The following is a 14,676-nucleotide window of genomic DNA, read 5'->3' as shown; positions in this document are numbered from 1 at the left end:
CTGCCCCCACTTTCTGAGGTGTAGAAAGGCAACACTGAGAATAAGCAAGAGGATGCCCACAGGCTTGTCTAGCTATAAGGAAGAAGGTGTGCATGTGAAGCCTGGCTGAGTTGGGGGGCAGCACCCCATTTGCCGGGGCCAGCCCCCCCATGAAGTGGCGGAATCCTGCAGTGATATCTTGCTGGAAGAAGTGGCTGCTACATGATCCCGGTAAGTGATGCTTCTGCAGGGATGGAATGGTGGCAGCGGGGCACCTTCCCATTTTGCTTCAGGCAGTGAAATGGGATGAGCCGCCCCTGCCATTGGCTGTAATGGGCCAGTGTAGCTTTATTTGCAAAGGTTGCTGGGCACTCAATTCCAGCTTAGAAAATCTCCTGTGACCAGGGTGTAAGAATCAAATCCATACTGCGGGCCTGGACAGTTATCTGCAGAACCAACACTGCACTCATTCACTGCACATCCAAATTCAAAATACTAACCCATCTTTCAAGTGAATGGAGATAACAAGAAATAGATTTCTTCCCAACATACTAGGTTGAATATGTTAGCTTTCTAAATGTCTAGCGAGCCCTTCCCCACAATAAAGCATAAGGAGAGCCTTGCTGATTCAGACAGAAAACATTTCTGTTTCCATTGTGGCCAACCATATATCACAGGGAAGCCCACGAACAGGACATGAGCATGTTAGTACCTTCCTGCTTATCTTCTCCAGCAACTGTGGTTCTGTCTGCACTAAAGCAGCATCATTGAACAGTCATGGTTTCTAACAAAGAACCCTGGGAAGTATAGTTTGCTAAGGGTGCTGAGAGTTGTTAGGAGACACATATTCACCCTGGAAAGTTCCCAGAGTTCCCTGTTAAACCACTTTGGGAATTATATCCCTGTGATACATTTTTCTCTCAATATGCAAGTTTTTAAACACATCTTAGTACACATTTCAACCAAGATCAACATTGGAACATGTTGTAAAGCATGAAGAGAGTTGGTGGACTGAATCACAATCTGCACATTCCCCCAAGAGGCATGCGAGTGTGTAGCAATGGAATCCCCATAGGTAAAATCCCCACACCGTCCCTGCATGCAATCATCACTTGCAGGAAAGGCAAACCTCAGGAAACTCCCATCGTAGGGAAACATGACCTCTTCATTGCTGGTCTTTAAGAGGACCTGTAAGATATTTGTATTCCAGTCTGCATTGGATTAATAACTTGCTAGGCTTTAATGTGCTCTGCCCTGCTGTAATGTGTTTATCCTAGTTAATATCTGAATTGGACTTGAACTGATTTTATATACAGTGGTACCTCAGGTTAAGTACTTAATTCGTTCTGGAGGTCTGTACTTAACCTGAAACTGTTCTTAACCTGAAGCACCACTTTAGCTAATGGGGCCTCCTGCTGCTGCTGTGCCGCCGGAGCACGATTTCTGTTCTCATCCTGAAGCAAAGTTCTTAACCCAAGGTAATATTTCTGGGTTAGCGGAGTCTGTAACCTGAAGCATATGTAACCTGAGGTACCACTGTATTTACGTTGCTGGCTCTATTTCTGTTTTAAATTGTTTTTATATATGGATTTTAAAAACTGTTTTATATATATGCAATTGTTCTCTCTATATTTTTATGGCACTGTGTAAATCACTTTAGGGGGCTTAGTGGCAAGCTGTCAATTAATTAATTGATTTTTTTTTAAAAAAATAATCTGCTACTTGAATGATGGTGGAGTTGATTTGTTGTGTTGTGTTGTCATGTGAGGCCAGTGCACTTTGAAAGGCATGTTGGAAATCTTTAAATAAACAAATACACTGTGCAGTTCTTATGAATGAATAAACTGCTTCCCGGATTGTGGAAGAAAATACAGGTATATCTCACCTTCTGCGTGTGTGTGGTGGGGATTACCTTACTAGATACTGCATGTATAAGCAAAATTGTGCAAAGCTGGAATGCCCCCAGAGCAGCATTGCATGGCCATCTCTACCTATCCAGAGCTGGCACTGAGTGGGTCATGTCCCTGCACACAAGGCGAACAGCTTTTAAAAGCCTGCACCTTGTTTACTAGGCTCTGGGAAGGTCACATGAGGGCTCCCAAGAAATCTTGCAAGATCTCAGGTGGTCATTCCAGGTGTATTGTCCCCACTCTCTCACTCTTTAGGTTTTTTTTTTTTTGGGGGGGGGAGGTTCTGTGCAACCCTGTAGAATTTAATCACCTAAGTTAATTAAGATGTGATCTACTTGTAGTTACTTTCAGAGAGGCTCATACAAGTTCCCATCCTATCACTTAGGTAAGATTTGGTCCAATTTTGATCAAGGTTTTGACATGGCTGGCCCTTTCAATGTACTATTTTGCTGAGTTAAATCACTCCAGCCCAAAGTTGTTGGTACTGTCACATGCTGTCCCCATCTCCACAGCAGTGTGAGGTTCCAGTAGTTCCAGGAGTGCTTTACCCACCAGGGCCTATATTTCTTTGGGAAGAGGGGGCAAAGCGGAAACTGTGGTGTCCTTATGATATATGGTTTATTTACACATATATAGAATCTGAGGAGGGGTCCACAGCATTGATACCCCATTCTTTCAGAACCACGGCAGACTTAAGACTTAAGCAGACCCCAACCATTGTTCTCAAATGTTGCTCTTTGCCTTTCCCTCTCTAGCCCACTGCTTCCTAACTCTATTGCTTCACTCCTAACACTCTGCACTGAGCTTCTGCTCTCCTCCCCTTATCTAAGCTATTGGGACCCAACTTCTTTGCCCTCCATGGCGAGTTTCTTTGATTACCAGATAGTTCAACTCTATGATCCTATGATACTGCTAACAACCCATTACCCCAGGCTAACACCTCATGCAGCAGGCCAGTCCTGACTTAATTAGCTGTGACACTTGGCTTAATTAAAGGATTAGCAGGGTCTAGCACAGCTCAAATACACACTTGGGTCTATCCTAAATACACATGAGTCTGGCTTTAAATTCCTGGCTTTAATACTCCAAACCAAAATTAAATTCTACCACTAGCTTAATCTGGAATTTAGGGTGTCTTGACTCCAAGATTCATAACAATACATTCCTAGGAGAGGGGGCACTTGTCTGTTCTTCCTTTTTAAAAACAACAACAAAACAAAACCATCTTTTTGGAGAAGAGCACTTTCAATCAGGGAAATAGCACTGTGGCCAGGGGCTTATTTTCCAAATGTTTTGGCCTCTAGCTCCCACAACTGCTCTAAGCAAAAAAGAAACAGATCAATAAATTCAATGGGGGTATCCCATCTCATGTCTAGTCTGACCCCAATTCACACATATAGAATTCCATATGTGTTTGTTGCATTCCGAAAGGGATCAACATGCATTTATGAATCAGTCATTGGATATCTCAATTTCTTTGAACTGTTACTCATTAGAGGGGGGAAAAAAGAAGTAGCCAGTTTTGTTTTCTTCTTACAAAATACCTGGGGCTTATTACCTATCTCTTCCAAACATCAATAGCAAAACTCCCACTGATCTGGAGTCTTGGAGATACTAACTCCAGAGTAGTCTCATTAACTTCAAATGAGACGCCTTGGAATTTGAGCCTATATTTCTTTAATAAATGCTTTGGAGATGCGAATCCTTGAAAAGTCTATTGATTTTGTTACCTTGTTTAGTTTGGAGTTATTTGAAATGCTCCGTCCTAAGCTCATTAGAGTAGAAATGGATCAAGAGAACTCACTTAAACTTTCATATCAAAGGAAAAGGACGTGGAAATTTCCAAATGCTCCCAGCATTTGCTTCATTACCTTTCCTGTTCAGGTCAGCGGAAACTGAAACATTTTAACTGGTACTAAGCCCCAGAAGTCCCCAAGCCCAGCTTCAGAAATGTATATAGGAATTCCAGTGCAAATGATTTCCAAGTGGAGAATAATCCAGGCCTTTTTTTAAAAAAAAGGAATAATGAATATAGATGTTTGTTTGCATGGACACCAAGTTAATACCATTTGGACGCATAACCTTCATGTAATTAAATGGAGGTTAAAGGTAGGGATGAATCATTTAAGATGTTGCAAATTATTGGTTTTTTCATTTTCATTTTGAATACACAAAATGCAATAGCAACAACAATGAAGAAAAAGATCAAAGATCAAAGCAAGACTGGAAAATCAAAGAAAGGAAATATATGAGAAGGCTGGAGGGAGCAGTAGTACAGTGGATGCTCGGGTTGCGAGGCACGTTCGCAACCCGCAGCGCCGTGTCTGTGCACGTGCGGATTGCGATTCGGTGCTTCTGTGCATGCTCAAAGTGCAAATTAGTGCTTTTGCACAAGCGTGAGCGCCGAAACCCGGAAGTAACCTGTTCCAGTACTTCCGGGTTCGGCGCAGTGCGCAACCCGAAAACGTGCAACCTGAAGCATCTGTAACCCGAGGTATGACTGTATTCCAAAAGCAGCATTACAATTCAAGGCAATTATTGCAATACACAATAGAAACATACCACTTGGGTCATTGTAAAACATTTACAATGAAACCTGATTTCAAAAAATAATAGTAGTTGCTTACTAGGTACATCATCAGTTGCAGTGGAAGCTCGGTTTTCGAACGTAATCCATTCCGCAAGACCGTTCAACTTCTGAAACATCTGAAAACTGAGGATCAAAGGGCTGGCTGCAAAGTCAATGGGGGAGGGGAATGAAAAACGCGCTTTGAAAGTCATTCATCATGGACATTTAAAAATAAATAAGTCACTGAGGGCATTGTGACTGCTAAAAGCAAAACTATGTCTCCATGCTTACCTTCTAAGGAAACAGCAGGGTGGGGACAGGGTGGGTTGAGATATCTTTGGTGACTTAGGATGTTACCAGGACACTCCAGTCACAGTGTTTTTTTTCTGGGGGGAGGGGTGTTAACAAAATAAAAAGCTTGACTTTCCAGTGCTTTTTGCTGCTCCTCTCTAAGGAGTAAAAAGGTAAAGGTACCCCTGCCCGTACGGGCCAGTCTTGACAGACTCTAGGGTTGTGCGCCCATCTCACTCAAGAGGCCAGGGGCCAGCGCTGTCCGGAGACACTTCCGGGTCACGTGGCCAGCGGGACATTGCTGCTCTGGTGAGCCAGAGCTGCACACGGAAACCCGCGTTTACCTTCCCGCTATTTATCTACTTGCACCCGGGGGTGCTTTCGAACTGCTAGGTTGGCAGGCGCTGGGACCGAGCAACGGGAGCGCACCCCGCCACGGGGATTCGAACCGCCGACCTTTCGATCGGCAAGTCCTAGGCGCTGAGGCTTTTACCCACAGCGCCACCCGCATCCCCTCTAAGGAGTAGTACATTTTAAAAGATCCGATGGAGTTATACAGAGGATTGTTTTATGTTCCTTCTACCAAGTACCACATTTTAGCCCTTGCACCCAGGCCCTAGGACCATAAAGCTTCTGATCTCCAACACCTCTCATTTACATGTTAAGATCTGCAACTGCTTGCAAGTTTCCCATAGGCATCTGAGTGGCCACTCTGATAACAGAATGTTGGACTACGTGGGCCATTGTCCCGATCTTCTCAAGTCCTAGTAGACATCTCAAAGACTGCTGTGAATAAATGGCATATTAATGGCAGTACTTAGGTGTTCTAACTGGGTTATCTACACTAATACTTAACTTGTTTAAAATTGTTTTTAAAGGGGCGCAACGGTGTCCCTCTAGTTAGAGCTAATAACTAAAATCCTGGCATATACTGTCTTCCTGATAAGGATAAAAATGTGCCGAATTTCAAATTTCCAGTAAAAATTGCCACAGGCACAGCAAGTTAAATAGTGCTGAAAATTGGCCCATTGAAACCTTTTAATGTGTTTTTTAAAATACAGGCATATCATATATTACTTTCCGATTTTGGGAGGAAACTACTGATGCACATTATTCAGACTTGTCAAGGAAAAAACATGGCTCATTGGCTTGGTGAAGTTCTGAACAGTGCTTCAAAAGTTATTAAGGCTTTCCCACCCCATCACACCCTATGGCAGCTTTCACTGGTAAAATAACTATGGTGTGTGCACATTTCAATTTTGGATGTGAAAATTTGCTGGGACTTCAATGTTTGCAGAAGGAGCCACCTGCTGGGTGCTATGCGCAATGTTCATTCCTTTAGTTATGGAATATGACATTGCAATAAAGTGATTTGACCTTCTTGGGGCCTATGGCCACATCTGGAAACCTGAGAAACTGTGTTGTATGAACAAACCCTGCAACTATTCAGAGAGTCACTTGCAACCCTGCACGCACCCTGCCCCTCACTGAGGCAACATCACTAATGCAATGCAGTAAGGCTGCGATACTACATTAAGCAATGTGTGTTGTGTATTAGCTTTACCTCCCAGTTTCCTGGAGTTTTGTGAAGCTTGAACCAACTGGGAATAACCTATCCCTGATTTCAAACCAGCAGATATATATTTTTTAAACACTTACGTTTATCTGGACATCTAAGAACGATATTTTCTGTTCGTGATTTTAAACAAGTTAGGCCTAGCTTAATCAAGAAAAATATCAGGATACCTGAGTTTCAGCTTAGCTCTCAAAGACATTTACAGCATCCAGTTATTTTCAACAGAGGATCCACAAATGTCAAACCCTTTTTCAGTTCATTCTTGCAAAACCCAAAGATATGCTAGAATTCCCCAATGCCTTATGCACAGTGTTGATAGATAAAAGGCTCCGCTTTGTCATCTATATTTTCTTTTACAGAGACCCTTAAATGTTTCAGACCAGAAGACAGAAATATTGTGCTCATTGACCTTTTCTATACTATATTGCTTCATTTTCTTGTGGAGAATATAAACTCCTTTCAATGCCTGAAATCCAAACCTTGCCTTCAGAAGCAGAATCTGCAGCAACTGATTCCACAACAAATAAAAGACAGTCTCAGTTCTGCGAAAGAATATAGAAAACATGAAGGACGCTTTTTCAAAGGGGTGCAGTTGTGAAATGTGAAATGTGAAGAGCAATTAAGCCTAGCGCTTTTGAAATCATTGGGTGCAATGTGGTGGTACAAAACTTGGCAACACACCTGTGTGTACCACATCCCAAGTGATTTGCAGCAGTTCTACTCTTGCCCCTCTTGCAATAGAAGAGGCACCCCGATATCCCACTGTTTAACTCATCCTGCCAGCTACGGATGTAAGCAGCAAACAGGCGCAAACTTAACTCACAGAAGGAGTAGAATAAGGCCCAGATGCTTCAAAAGACAGTAGAAAACTAGGAAAATGGGGTCCGTCTTCATCCTCTCCATTTAGTATGGGCAGTGCTTTTTTCTAATGAAAAGTGTGGCACTTATTGTAATAACTTCATGGTGAAATTTTCCCAGAAGAAAAGTGCTGAGTGTAGGTACATGGAAGAGGGTAAGTTGTAAATGAGCACATTTTGTGATGTTGCAAAATGTCAATCCTGCTTAGGAATGGATGAATCTGTTGCTTTTCAGTCTCCTTTTCCCCTTTCGTTCTGGAGGTCTCCTTTTCCCCTCCTTTCCCCACTCTTAAATTCAATTATTCACATTTCTGCAGCAATTTACAATTTTTTTAAAACCCTGTGTGTTGTTTTTTTTCAGGGTTGCAGAGCTTTGAAAAATTGAAAGGAAAGGTGCGAGACTGGTTTCATTACGCCCAAATTTTAGAGATTTTTAAAAAGGACAAAAAAATTGGTTTCCAGGTGGAAAAATCAAAATTAGAGTCAGAACTACTTGAACCTAAGACGAAAGTGCTTTCAAGAATGTATAACTTGTTGCTTAAATGGAATACCCAAGATGAGACAGTCAAATCAGCCATGATAAAATGGGCACAAGATATTGGACACAACATTATGTTTGAAGACTGGGAAAGGTTATGGACCACCGGCATGAAATTTACGGCATGTAGTGCCTTAAAAGAAAATATTATGAAAATGATGTACAGGTGGTACATGACCCCAGTCAAACTTGCAAAGATATATCATTTGTCTGATAATAAATGTTGGAAATGTAAGGAGGCTGAAGGAACATTCTTTCACCTCTGGTGGACATGCCCGAGGGTGAAGGCTTTTTGGGAAATGATTTATAACGAGTTGAAAAAGGTATTTAAGTATACCTTTCATAAGAAACCAGAAGCCTTCCTCCTGGGCATTGTGGGCCAGAGAGTGCTAAAGAAGGATAGAACTTTCTTTTTATATGCAACTACAGCAGCAAGAATTCTTATAGCCAAATACTGGAAGGCACAGGAGTTACCCACACTGGAAGAATGGCATACGCAACTGATGGACTACATGGAACTAGCTGAAATGACCGGCAGAATCCGAGACCTGGGAGAAGAGGCAGTGGAAGAGGACTGGAAAAAATTTAAGGACTATTTACAAAAACATTTTAAGTTATATGAATGTTGAGAATTTGCTAAGCTTTGAGAAAAACATGCTTCAGTATTGAGATTCGGAAATGATTGAAACTAAGTTACGTCTGAGAAAAGTTTAACTTTTAGAGTAAATAATTAGATGAAAATACAAAAACACATGAAACAAGGTTTTAATTTGCTGTTGATTTTATTGTAAAGAATGCAGGGATGGAGGATGTGGGGAAGTCCAGTTGATGTTGAAAAAAGGTTTGAAAAAGTGAATTTTCTTTTCTTGTTTATTTACTTTGTTAAAAAAAAAAAAAAAGCTTTTGTTGTGTTATTGACGATGTATCGATGTTGTACTTTGACCCTGGAAAACAAAGCAATAAAAAATATTTAAAAAAAATAAAAATAAAACCCTGTGTTTTTTTTCAGTACAGTCAAACCTCGGTTGCCCAGTGGCTTTGTTTTGGAACATTTTGGCTCCCGAATGCCGAAAACCCAGAAGTAAATGCTCCAGTTTTCAAACATTTTTCAGAAGTCAAATGTCCAACACAGCTTCTGCTTGAGTGCAGGAAGCTGTTGCAACCAACTGGAAGCCACACCTCGGTTGTCGAACGTTTCGGAAGCTGAACAGTCTTCCAGAATGGATTACTTTCAACAACCAACGTTTGTACAGTGATAACTCGGGTTACAGACGCTTCAGGTTACAGACTCCGCTAGCCCAGAAATAGTACCTCAGGTTAAGAACTTTGCTTCAGGATGAGAACAGAAATTGTGCTCCAGCAGCGCGGTGGCAGTGGGAGGCCCCATTAGCTAAAGTGGTACCTCAGCTTAAGAACAGTTTCAGGTTAAGATTGGACCTCCAGAATGAATTAAGTTCTTAACCCGAGGTACCACTGTATTCTGGTGTGACTTACTCCAAACAAAGACATCTTTGCATGCAGTTTTCACAAATATAAACATTTTTGCAAGCAATTTCCCATGTTATCTCCTGAAAGCATCTTTGTATGTTATTTTCACTAATCTAAGCATATACATGCAGACTTTACCCTAATATGTGCATTTTTGCAGGCATCACTTGGGCATCGCTTGGCTGGCGGATTGCTAAATTATGAAAAGCATGAATTTGAACGGATCCGTTTTGGTGCTTCTATTGTTTCAAGAAGAGTGAGTTTGCTTAAGTTCACCTTTAAATATGCTCTGAATTGAATTGCACCCTCCATCTCTATTTCTGATTATGGAGTGCAACTGTTAAAGCAGTAGCCTTAGCTTCTAACCTCCTGGCTGTGGAATGTTCTCCATAGAGAGTCTTGCCATCATTGACACTGAGTATTCTTTAGGTGCCAGGCAAAACATTCCTCTTTGCCCAGGCCATTTACTAGTATATGGTCTGTTAAAGCTGGGAGGGGGTGGGTGGGGTTCTTATTACGATTTATTATTCTGTCTGTTATTTTGCATTTTTATGTTTTGCTTTTTTATGTTGTACACCAGCATCCTTTGATATAAATTGAAAATAATAATAATAATAATAATAACAACAATAATTACGTGAACCAATTTGAGGAAGCCTTTTTGTTGGTCTTCAGCCAGCTGATTTTAAAAAATAATTGTGTGTGTGAGGGGGGGGGAGGGAGGGAGATCAAGGGATCAATTTCCTGGGGAAATGGGAAGGCTTCTAATATACGTCATGGATGCTGAGAATCTTGTCCTGCCTGCTAACTCCGCACTACCACATCCAAAAGTAAATACTGAAATGTTCTCCTTCGATATTTCACAGGCAGCTCTGTGGGCTGTTTTCTCACATCTAATTGGGCTAGGCTACATATTTCAAACACAGCCGTTGAATGGGCCAAAATTTGTTTTTGAGCATCAGGGGTCTTCCATCATTATGGATGAGACAAAAATCACATGTATGGCAGCACAAAGATTTGTTTTAATCCATCTAAGACATTCATCTTGTTATCTCAGCATGCCCTGCATGAGCCCATATATCGTTCCTTGAACCATCTGTGCATCTTGCAGTTAGCATAGTCAGAATATCATAATTACTCAAGCTTTAATATAATTTTAGGTGTCCTCATAATTAGGGATCCCGCATTATGCTGGTAAGGATCAGAGACGTATTGAATGTCTGTGTAGGTGTCACTTAAGTTCCTGTGGGCGTTCTATTAAATAAATTAACTGGTGTTGCTGCTGAAGTTAGCAACCCCACCCACCTACACATATGGAAATTGGATTGCACATTGATTACTGATGCATGTTCTTAGTCCATAATAAATCACTAGGTTGGGCTGGGTGGGTTTAAACTGCCCCTTATGGCCTGGACATATTAGTTCAAAGGGAGTTGACTCATTACACTTTTCTGGGTGGTAGGAAGATCTGAGGCTGGTTAATTTACATTGTTTGTTTCCTCATAGTGAGATAATGCACTGAAAAGAACAGCAGCAACAACAACAACAACGAAAATATTTTATTTGCAACATACAAGTCGAGCCTGTTTCGAGAAGGTAGATCCTGTTGTAGGCAGGACAAACAACCGATCCTGCAAAGGGCAGTGCTTGTGTGAAAACATAATAAGCACAGGTGTGATTTTGTTTAGCACACATTCTTGTTCCTAGCGGCCACATTCTACACTAGCTGTAGTCTTAAAAGGAAGCCCAATGAACTATTACAAAACTCCTATATCTGCTCTGATTCAATTTTGTTTTGCATAGTACATTATCAATTGTTTAAAACAGTACCATTAGCACTGTCTACCATCGCTGTCCTGTTAGCATTATAACTTGTTGATTAACTGATTACTTGTAAAAACTAGAGGCCCAGGAAACAGTTGTGGCCTGTAGTTCAGGAAGAGAAGTGAGGCAGGGCTTCTGAGCTTGCCAATATCACCATATTGTTGACACCTCTTTTTCCTCCCCAGAGGGCAGACCTGCCTTTGTGTGGAGAGAGAGGAGGAGTAAAAGTAAAGTAAAGTAAAGCAAAGCGTTGTGTAGCCTTCCTTGTTGATATCTCATACTATAGAGATATAGAGTCATACTATAGAGAGAGATAGAGTCAAACTGGATAGAGTTAAATATGAGCTGAAAGTCTGCTTTACCTTTCTTGAATGAGTTTGGTGTTTTAGTTCAAAACTGTTTGCAAAATTCTTTTGTAAACCTAATACCTTTCTCTTTTGAACAGTTTCTTCTATTGTTCTCCATGAATATTTGATAAGCTGAAATATCAAGCCAACTTGCAAATAACATGCCATGTTTATGGCCCAGATTTAGTTGGTCACACGGTCACTTCATCATAGCTGATGACTCAAGGAAAAGGTGATCTGAGATCCAGGGTTAGCCTTTGTGCAGGCACGTTGATAGGACTTAACATTAAGTTTACATAAACTTGCAGCCTTGGCCTCACTGTGTAGTATGCCTGGGCAATACATTGCCCAGGACCGGTATGAGGAGCAGACAGCGATGTCGGTTTCACTCAGCGGCATATCGCTGGTGAAACCGCCACCGTTCCTGAGTCCCTCTGCTAGCAGCATCTGCTGGAGGGAGTCAAGAGTTCCTTCCTCCAGTGGGCGCTACTATCAGAGGAATTTAGGAGCAATGGCAGTTTCACCAGTGATATATCACTGAGTGAAACTGCCATCCCACTCTGCCCTCGTACGACGGAGAGGGAGAAACAAGCTGTATCAGCGAGGCGCCAATATAGCTTGTTCCTCCCTCTGCATCTTTGAATTGCTTGACCGAGGATTGTGCAGCTGCCCTTGCCTCAGTCTAGCAGTTAAAGGAGCCCCCAGCCCAGCACTGGCTCCCGCAAGCTGGCAAGGGGATGGATGCTCTGTGAAACTGCTCAGGCAAGGAGAGTGTGGTTGCCGCTCCCCACAGTGAGCAGTTAAAGGAGCCCCGATGCTCCACCTACTCACACGAGAGCACCAGGGCTGTCTCAGCGCGGGGGCGGGGACCTTCCCTCACCCCAGCTGAGTGGCACAAACAAGCTGCGTTGTCCCAGCCTGTGAGTCTGGGTGAAAATGCCTCAGGTCTCGAGGTGAGAGCTGGGACAATTCCACCTGGTGTCTCACTGGCAGAGGCCAATGGATATTGTTTTTTCAACATCATGGTATATCACCAAACAGCGATGTTTGTCTGGCGATACACCACAATGTTGAAAAACTGATGTCGCCCAGCTCCACCGTGTGGTGTAGAAATGTACAGGTACTTGGTAGGAAGTTTTACTACGGTTTCATTATGGTTATAATCCCCATGGGACCAGTCAGTATATTGGGGCGCTTTGTTGGGGGCACAAAACCATTTTGTCCTCTTGAAATCACAGCTGGCAACCCATGGAAGGATGATAATGATGACAATTATTATAATTTTAGAATGGCACTGATTAAAGTTTGTGGTCTTGGAGGTCAAAAAATTCTTTTGGGACTCCTGATCCCAACCTTCCTCCCATAGAAGTTTGGTGTTCCTCTCCTTTTCTGGCATTTCAGTGAAGTGTTTCAAAGACCTTTGGGGACTTTCTTCCTCCTGGCTACTGTATTTTGCTGAGTTCTGCAGGGATTTGGCTGTTGTTTGGCTGAGTTTCTTCAGCTACATTTATTTCCTAGTCTCTTGTTTGGATTTCTGTACTGCTGCTGTTTTATTAATTCCATTGCAACCCCTTGCTTAGTTACTCAGAAGTAAGCACCACTGCATTTTGTGTCGCTCATTCCAAGATAAGTCTGTGTAAGATCGTGCCATTAGTTTTGGTTGGCTGTTTTATATATAAGGCTCTCCTGTTGTTCTCAGTATCCTGTTTTGTTAACTGCCTCATTGAGCATGTTGGCCCCAGAAGCCAGTATTTAAATATTTTACTAACAAACTCCCTGCTCTCTCTGCCTGGCCAAATACAAACTGCAAAACAGTTTTTTGGGCCACCTGCACACCTTAGTCTCTGAACCCATGTTCAGATGACCCATTAAGAAAATATCTCCACCCAGGAGCAAGCAATCAGAACAGGCAAAATTCTTCAATGCAGCAGGAGGTTCACATTTATATTGCAATTATTTTGCTTATATAAGAAATCTGTACTGTCAAGTACTTGAAAGCGGGAACACCATTTAGGTGTCCCCACTGTGTTGCAGACCACAAAGTCCCTGGGTGAATTGAGGTATCTGGCTAGAAACTGCAGAAAAAGAAGAAAAAGAGGGAAATATCAATGCACAAACTGCACTCATTCCCCATCCCCCACCCCAAAGCACTGCTGTGGGAAGGAAGGGTGATTTCTGAACCCGGCCCACAATCACAAATATAACCTCTTTGGGCTGTTTGCAGCCCTGTTTTTTGTTTGCTTTGGATAACTTCAGCTGGTTCTATCGCTTCCCTCCTTTCAGTAGCATTCTGTGCATAAGAAGCAGGCATAAAGCAAGAAGGCACAAGTTAAGATAGTATAAAATTACACAAGATCCACATTTCATTCAGCAATGAAGTTGCTGCTGTTGTTCTGCCTTTACAATGGTAAATGTAGGGTTGTCAGATCATGTGACTGATCTGTATAGGCTTAGGATGCAGCTTTTGTCCCCCTCACTTTGGTCACACCCCTTGAGTACTCATTTTGGGAATTAGACCGACCTCTGCTCAGACAGCTTCATCTCAGACAGATGAGATCCAACTGAGATGGGATGAACAAATTACTCCAGTGTGCATTTGCCTTCCATGGGCAACTTCAAGGTCCCTTATTAGCACGTCAAAGTGCAAGTAGATAAATAGGTACCGCTCCGGCGGGAAGGTAAACGGTGTTTCTGTGTGCTGCTCTGGTTCACCAGAAGTGGCTTGGTCATGCTGGCCACATGACCCGGAAGCTGTATGCCGGCTCCCTCAGCCAATAAAGCGAGATGAGCGCCGCAATCCCAGAGTCGGTCATGACTGGACCTAATGGCCAGGGGTCCCTTTACCTTTATCTGTACACCTGAGAAATTTGCAAGAGTATTTTAATCTCCTGTTGGAAGCTGCTCAGAGTGGCTGGGGAAACCGAGCCAGATGGGTGGGGTATAAGTAATAAATAATAATAATAATAATAATAATAATAATAATAATAATAATAATAATTATTATTATTATTATTATTATTATTATTATTATTGTTATTATTATTACTGATGGAATTTGTGGCAGTATTCTGACATACAGTTCTTTTGTGCCATTTCCATGGGGGAACAGATGCACATGCGTGGAAAGAGTGTGGGAGTAGCAGTGTTGTCAATTGATGTTAGTTGTTGTGTCGTACCACACCCACTAATGAGAATGAAATTTGTTGTGACATGCCAGTGTGTTGGTCAGAAAGCCATAGTTTCATAATGCATCTGGTACTGCAGTTAGAAAATGCTCTGGGAGTGCTAGCATTATAA

Source organism: Podarcis muralis, chromosome Z, assembly GCF_964188315.1.
Source record: "Podarcis muralis chromosome Z, rPodMur119.hap1.1, whole genome shotgun sequence".
Classification (NCBI taxonomy): Eukaryota; Metazoa; Chordata; class Lepidosauria; order Squamata; family Lacertidae; genus Podarcis; species Podarcis muralis.
Note: the sequence above shows the minus strand (reverse complement) of the source record.